This window comes from Lolium rigidum, chromosome 1, assembly GCF_022539505.1.
Source record: "Lolium rigidum isolate FL_2022 chromosome 1, APGP_CSIRO_Lrig_0.1, whole genome shotgun sequence".
In the NCBI taxonomy this organism is placed as follows: Eukaryota; Viridiplantae; Streptophyta; class Magnoliopsida; order Poales; family Poaceae; genus Lolium; species Lolium rigidum.
In genome coordinates this window covers 250,456,412-250,465,096 of record NC_061508.1, presented here as the reverse complement: position 1 = coordinate 250,465,096, position 8,685 = coordinate 250,456,412, and positions in this window count along the sequence as shown.

Genomic DNA, 8,685 nt, shown 5'->3' with positions numbered 1-8,685 from the left:
ATGGTCGCCTCCGGAGTGATGAGTGAGTAGTCTACCCCCGGACTATGGGTCCATAGCAGTAGCTAGATGGTTGTCTTCTCCCCATTGTGCTATCATTGTCGGATCTTGTGAGCTGCCTATCATGATCAAGATCATCTATATGTAATTCTATATGTTGCGTTTGTTGGGATCCGATGAATAGAGAATACTTGTTATGTTGATTATCAAAGTTATGCTTATGTGTTGTTTATGATCTTGCATGCTCTCCGTTACTAGTAGATGCTCGGCCAAGTAGATGCTTGTAACTCCAAGAGGGAGTACTTATGCTCGATAGTGGGTTCATGCCTCGCATTGACACCGGGACAGATGATAGTAAAGTTCTAAGGTTGTGTTGTGCCGTTGCCACTAGGGATAAAACATTGATGCTATGTCTAAGGATGTAGTTGTTGATTACATTACGCACCATACTTAATGCAATTGTCTCGTTGCTTGCAACTTAATACCTGGAGGGGTTCGGATGATAACTCGAAGGTGGACTTTTTAGGCATAGATGCAGCTTGGATGGCGGTCTATGTACTTTGTCGTAATGCCCAATTAAATCTCACTATACTCATCATGATATGTATGTGCATTGTCATGCTCTCTTTATTTGTCAATTGCCCAACTCGTAATTTGTTCACCCAACATGCTCGTTCGTCTTATGGGAGAGACACCTCTAGTGAACTGTGGACCCCGGTCCAATTCTCTTTACTCGAAATACAATCTATCGCAATACTTGTTTTTACCGTTTTCTCTCGCAAACAATCATCTTCCACACAATACGGTTAATCCTTTGTTACGAGCAAGCTCGGTGAGATTGACAACCTCACTCGTTTCGTTGGGGCAAAGTAGTTTGGTTGTGTTGTGCAGGTTCCATGTTGGCGCCGGAATCTCCGGTGTTGCGCCGCACTACATCCCGCCGCCATCAACCTTCAACGTGCTTCTTGGCTCCTCCCGGTTCGATAAACCTTGGTTTCTTTCCGAGGGAAAACTTGCTGCTGTGCTCATCATACCTTCCTCTTGGGGTTGCCCAACGAACGTGTGAAATACACGCCATCAAGCATATTTTCCGGCGCCGTTGTCGGGGAGATCAAGACACGCCGCAAGGGGAGTCTCCACTTCTCAATCTCTTTACTTTGTTTTTGTCTTGCTTTATTTTATTTACTACTTTGTTTGCTGCACTAAATCAAAATACAAAAAAATTAGTTGCTAGTTTTACTTTATTTGCTATCTTGTTTGCTATATCGAAAACACAAAAAAATTTAGTTTACTTGCATTTACTTTATCTAGTTTGCTTTATTTACTGTCTTGCACTCTACACTAAAAATTCAAAAAAATTAGTTACTTTTGTTACCATGTCTAGCTCTGAACCTGTTACTTCTTCGCCTGAAGAATTAGTCTTCACTTTTAAACAAGGGGATGAGGAGAGTTTTAAGGATGCTTGGTCTAGAATTTTTACTCCCTATCGTAAAACTGAACCTCAAATGACTCTGAGTTTGCTCCTTAGTAATTTTTATTTTGGTCTTATGGTTCGCTATAGATATGCTTTGGATACTTTAGTGGGAGGAGATTTCCTTCATTGCAATGGGGATCAAGCTTTTAATGCCATAAAGAAGTTGGTTGCATCATATGATTCAGCTAATAACTTTGATTCAATCCTCGCTAGCATATATAGTAGATTAAATACTCTGGAGATAAGTACATCTCGCTTGAATGATAACTATTGCCACGTTCGTAATCGTCTTGAACAAGTTTTAGTGAACTCTAAACTCTCATTGTGGGATCCTGCTGTTAAAATTGCTATCGGTGATCGAACCCTCCATGCCTACTGTGATATTATGTATGAATTTTGCCTTATGCCCGAAAGTATTTATAAATCTTTGAAACTTTGGGGAGTCGAGGAAGGAGGAGAAGAGATAACTCTCATTGATAACTCTACTATAATCCCTAAAGGAATAGCTGCAGGTGTGCATACAACTATTTGTGGAAGAACAATATCTATTGATTATCTCGTTGTTGAAACAGGAAAACTCACACTCGGAAGATCCCTCACTGAAACTATTGGGAGCAGTCATTGATGTTGGAGAAGGCACTTTGAAATTCACCTCTATACCGGGAGAAACTCGTATATTTACTAAACCAAAGGGAAAGAAAAACAATAAGAAAGGTAAGGGTAAAGCCCAAGGTAATGTTGATGCTCCACCCTTCGATAATACTTGATACACACTTTCTGCGCCTAGCTGAAAGGCGTTAAAGAAAAGCGCTTATGGGAGACAACCCATGTTTTTACCTACAGTACTTTGTTTTTATTTTGTGTCTTGGAAGTTGTTTACTACTGTAGCAACCTCTCCTTATCTTAGTTTTGAGTTTTGTTGTGCCAAGTTAAGCCGTTGATAGAAAAGTAAGTACTAGATTTGGATTACTGCGCAGTTCCAGATTTCTTTGCTGTCACGAATCTGAGCCCACTGCCCTGCAGGAAGCTCAGAAAATTATGCCAATTTACGTGCATGATCCTCAGATATGTACGCAACTTTCATTCAATTTGAGCATTTTCATTTGAGCAAGTCTGGTGCCATTTTAAAATTCGTCAATACGAACTGTTCTGTTTTGACAGATTCTGCCTTTTATTTCGCATTGCCTCTTTCGCTATGTTGGATGAATTTCTTTGATCCACTAATGTCCAGTAGCATTATGCAATGTCCAGAAGTGTTAAGAATGATTGTGTCACCTCTGAATATGTCAATTTATATTGTGCACTAACCCTCTAATGAGTTGTTTCGAGTTTGGTGTGGAGGAAGTTTTCAAGGGTCAAGAGAGGAGTATGATGCAACATGATCAAGGAGAGTGAAAGCTCTAAGCTTGGGGATGCACCCGGCGGTTCACCCCTGCATATATCAAGAAGACTCAAGCGTCTAAGCTTGGGGATGCCCAAGGCATCCCCTTCTTCATCGACAACATTATCAGGTTCCTCCCCTGAAACTATATTTTTATTCCACCACATCTTATGTGCTTTTTCTTGGAGCGTCGGTTTGTTTTTGTTTTTGTTTTGTTTGAATAAAATGGATCCTAGCATTCACTTTATGGGAGAGATACACGCTCCGCTGTAGCATATGGACAAATATGTCCTTGGTTTCTACTCATAGTATTCATGGCGAAGTTTCTCCTTCGTTAAATTGTTATATGGTTGGAATTGGAAAATGATACATGTAGTAATTGCTATAAATGTCTTGGGTAATGTGATACTTGGCAATTGTTGTGCTTATGTTTAAGCTCTTGCATCATATGCTTTGCACCCATTAATGAAGAAATACATAGAGCATGCTAAAATTTGGTTTGCATAATTGGTTTCTCTAAGGTCTAGATAATTTCTAGTATTGAGTTTGAACAACAAGGAAGACGGTGTAGAGTCTTATAATGTTTTCAATATGTCTTTTATGTGAGTTTTGCTGCACCAGTTCATCCTTGTGTTTGTTTCAAACAACCTTGCTAGCCTAAACCTTGTATCGAGAGGGAATACTTCTCATGCATCCAAAATACTTGAGCCAACCACTATGCCATTTGTGTCCACCATACCTACCTACTACATGGTATTTTCCAGCCATTCCAAAGTAAATTGCTTGAGTGCTACCTTTAAAATTCCATCATTCACCTTTGCAATATATAGCTCATGGGACAAATAGCTTAAAAACTATTGTGGTATTGAATATGTAATTATGCACTTTATCTCTTATTAAGTTGCTTGTTGTGCGATAACCATGTTTACTGGGGAACGCCATCAACTCATTGTTGAATTTCATGTGAGTTGCTATGCATGTTCGTCTTGTCCGAAGTAAGGGCGATCTACACCGAGTTGAATGGTTTGAGCATGCATATTGTGAGAGAAGAACATTGGGCCGCTAACTAAAGCCATGTTCCATGGTGGAAGTTTCAGTTTTGGACAAACATCCTCAAATCTCTAATGAGAAAAGAATTAATTGTTGTTGAATGCTTAAAGCATTAAAAGAGGAGTCCATTATCTGTTGTCTATGTTGTCCCGGTATGGATGTCTAAGTTGAGAATAATCAAAAGCGAGAAATCCAAATGTGAGCTTTCTCCTTAGACCTTTGTACAGGCGGCATAGAGGTACCCCTTTGTGATACTTGGTTAAAGCATATGTATTGCGGTGATAATCCAGGTAGTCCAAGCTAATTAGGACAAGGTGCGGGCACTATTAGTACACTATGCATGAGGCTTGCAACTTATAAGATATAATTTACATGCTGCATATGCTTTATTACTACCGTTGACAAAATTGTTTCATGTTTTCAAAATCAAAGCTCTAGCACAAATATAGCAATCGATGCTTTTCCTCTATGAGGACCATTCTTTTTACTTTCAATGTTGAGTCAGTTCACCTATTTCTCTCCACCTCAAGAAGCAAACACTTGTGTGAACTGTGCATTGATTCCTACATATTCGCTTATTGCACTTATTATATTACTCTATGTTGACAATATCCATGAGATATACATGTTACAAGTTGAAAGCAACCGCTGAAACTTAATCTTCTTTTGTGTTGCTTCAATACCTTTACTTTGAATTATTGCTTTATGAGTTAACTCTTATGCAAGACTTATTGATGCTTGTCTTGAAGTGCTATTCATGAAAAGTCTTTGCTTTATGATTCACTTGTTTACTCATGTCATTACACATTGTTTTGATCGCTGCACTCACTACATATGCTTTACAAATAGTATGATCAAGATTATGATGGCATGTCACTCCAGAAATTATCTTTGTTATCGTTTTACCTGCTCGGGACGAGCCAGAACTAAGCTTGGGGATGCTTGATACGTCTCCAACGTATCGATAATTTCTTGTGTTCCATGCCACATTATTGATGTTATCTACATGTTTTATGCACACTTTATGTCATATTCGTGCATTTTCTGGAACTAACCTATTAACAAGATGCTGAAGTGCCAGTTGCTGTTTTCTGCTGTTTTTGGTTTCAGAAATCCTAGTAAAGAAATATTCTCGGAATTGGACGAAATAAAAGCCCAGAGGCCTATTTTCTCACGAAGCTTCCAGAAGACCGAAGACGAGACGAAGAGGGGCCACTGGGTGGCCAAACCCTAGGGCGGCGCGGCCCCACGCCCGGCCGCGCCGGCCCGTGGTTTGGGCCCCTCGTGCCGCCTCTCGACTTGCCCTTCCGCCTACAAATAGCCTCCGTGACGAAACCCCCGATGCGAGAGCCACGATACGGAAAACATTCCGGAGACGCCGTCGCCGCCGATCCCATCTCGGGGGATCTCGGAGATCGCCTCCGGCACCCCGCCGGAGAGGGGAATCATCTCCCGGAGGACTCTACACCGCCATGGTCGCCTCCGGAGTGATGAGTGAGTAGTCTACCCCTGGACTATGGGTCCATAGCGGTAGCTAGATGGTTGTCTTCTCCCCATTGTGCTATCATTGTCGGATCTTGTGAGCTGCCTATCATGATCAAGATCATCTATATGTAATTCTATATGTTGCGTTTGTTGGGATCCGATGAATAGAGAATACTTGTTATGTTGATTATCAAAGTTATGCTTATGTGTTGTTTATGATCTTGCATGCTCTCCGTTACTAGTAGATGCTCTGGCCAAGTAGATGCTTGTAACTCCAAGAGGGAGTACTTATGCTCGATAGTGGGTTCATGCCCGCATTGACACCAGGACGAAGTGACGAAAGTTCTAAGGTTGTGTTGTGCTGTTGCCACTAGGGATAAAACATTGATGCTATGTCTAAGGATGTAGTTGTTGATTACATTACGCACCATACTTAATGCAATTGTCTCGTTGCTTAGCAACTTAATACTGGAGGGGTTCGGATGATAACCTCGAAGGTGGACTTTTTAGGCATAGATGCGGTTGGATGGCGGTCTATGTACTTTGTCGTAATGCCCAATTAAATCTCACTATACTCATCATGATATGTATGTGCATTGTCATGCTCTCTTTATTTGTCAATTGCCCAACTGTAATTTGTTCACCCAACATGCTGTTCGTCTTATGGGAGAGACACCTCTAGTGAACTGTGGACCCCGGTCCAATTCTCTTAATACTGAAATACAATCTATCGCAATACTTGTTTTTACCGTTTTCTCTGCAAACAATCATCTTCCACACAATACGGTTAATCCTTTGTTACAGACAAGTCGGTGAGATTGACAACCTCACTCGTTTCGTTGGGGCAAAGTAGTTTGGTTGTGTTGTGCAGGTTCCACGTTGGCGCCGGAATCTCCGGTGTTGCGCCGCACTACATCCCGCCGCCATCAACCTTCAACGTGCTTCTTGGCTCCTCCTGGTTCGATAAACCTTGGTTTCTTTCTGAGGGAAAACTTGCTGCTGTGCGCATCATACCTTCCTCTTGGGGTTCTCAACGAACGTGTGAGTTACACGCCATCAACTATCACCTCACATATAAGATGCATATTTACCAATAAGATGGGGCAACCTAGATCATCCGTCCGAGAAACCTCAAACTCCAAGTTTTTTACCAAACATGACAAATGAGCAAGATGGAAATGGCTTATAGATGAGTGTAGGCTTGGGTTTAGAAGACTCAAACTGTTAATGGTACATGATCACTCAAGTTTGCAAGATATGAGCAAATAAGGCCAAACTAGAGTGATTTCCCATAAGAACAAGGAGTTGTCAAATAAAATGAAATAAGATCCAAATAACTCCAACTCTTCACAAAGAAGAGTGTGGTGGCCTAGGCCACCATATATGAGTGTTGTGGCATGGCACCGCGAAGATATATCTTGGGTCCAAGCCACTACTCATCATTGAAGCTCACATATCAACATATGATATAAAGAGAATGATTTCTTAATGTTGGCATTATGAGGGGAGGGATAGCTCAATAATTTAAACCGCACTCACCCTATTTCCATGCCCACATCTAAACCAAATAAATTTTTGAGACAAAGGTGTGTTTGCAAGATGGTCAAGCTATACTCCTTGAATCAATGATATTTAGCTCATTCCTCAAATAAGAGAACCTTGCTTCATCAAGAGGCTTCGTGAATATATCGGCAAGTTGATCTTTGGTTGGAACATAGATAAGCTCAATATCACCACGGGCAACATGATCCCTAATGAAATGATTCCGGATCTCAATGTGCTTCGTTCTTGAATGTTGCACCGGATTATAGGCAATCTTGATGGCACTTTCATTGTCACATAATAGAGGCACTTTGTCACAAATGACACCGTATTCCTTTAAAGTTTGCCTCATCCATAACAATTGAGTGCATCCACTTGCGGCGGCAACATATTCGGCTTCGGCGGTGGAGAGAGATATACAATTTTGCTTCTTAGAAGACCAACACACCAAGGACCTACCAAGGAATTGGCAAGCCCGGAAGTTGATTTCCTATCATCCTTGTCACCCGCCCAATCCGCATCGGTATAACCATTGAGAATAAAGCTTGAGCCTTTGGGGTACCAAATACCATATCTTGGGGTATCAACCAAATATCGAAAGATTCTCTTAAGAGCCATCATGTGGCTCTCCTTAGGAGAAGCTTGATACCTTGCACACACACCAACACTCAACACTATGTCCGGTCTAGATGCACAAAGGTAAAGCAAGGATCCAATCATGGAGCGATATACCTTTTGATCCACCTCTTTACCATTGGGATCTAGTGCAAGATGACATTTGGTAACCATAGGAGTGGCCACACCTTTCATCTCGGTCATCTTGAACCTCTTGAGCATGTCTTGGAGATATTTTGCTTGGTTGATGAAGGTTCCTTCCCTCAATTGCTTGATCTCAAAACCAAGGAAGAACTTCATCTCTCCCATCATAGACATCTCAAACCTATCGGTCATAAGCTTTGAGAATTCATCATTGAAAGCTTTGTTAGTAGAGCCAAATATAATATCATCAACATATAATTGGCAAACGAAAAGCTCCCCATTGACCCTCTTAGTAAAAAGAGTGGGGTCGATTAGCCCAACATCAAACCCACGGTCTACCAACAATTCCTTAAGGTGCTCGTACCAAGCTCTAGGAGCTTGTTTGAGACCATAAAGTGCTTTATCAAGCTTGTAGACATGGTTAGGAAAGTTGAGATCCTCGAACCCCGGGGGTTGCTTAACATAAACCTCTTCATGCAAAGGACCATTAAGAAAAGCACTTTTCACATCCATTTGTTGTAACTTAAAGTTATGATGCGAGGCATAAGCAAGAAGGATACGAATGGACTCAAGGCGAGCCACGGGAGCATAGGTTTCTCCAAAGTCAATTCCCTCAACTTGAGAGAACCCTTGAGCCACCAATCTTGCCTTGTTCCTCACAACATTTCCAAACTCATCTTGCTTGTTCTTGAAAATCCATTTAGTGCCTATAACATTGCGGCACTCCTTTGGCTTCTTTACTAAAGTCCACACTTTGTTGCGCTTGAAGTTGTTGAGTTCTTCATGCATAGCTTCCAACCAATCCGAATCTTCAAGGGCTTCAAATACTTTCTTGGGTTCCACTAAGGAGATACAAGCATGATGATTGCTAAAGTTAGCCAATTGCCTTCTTGTGGAAACCTTTGCCCTTACGTCACCAAGAACCTTGTCATGTGTGTGTTCAAGACGCTCAAGTTGCCTTTCTCTTCTTGCAAGACGACGGGCCTCGATCTCCTCC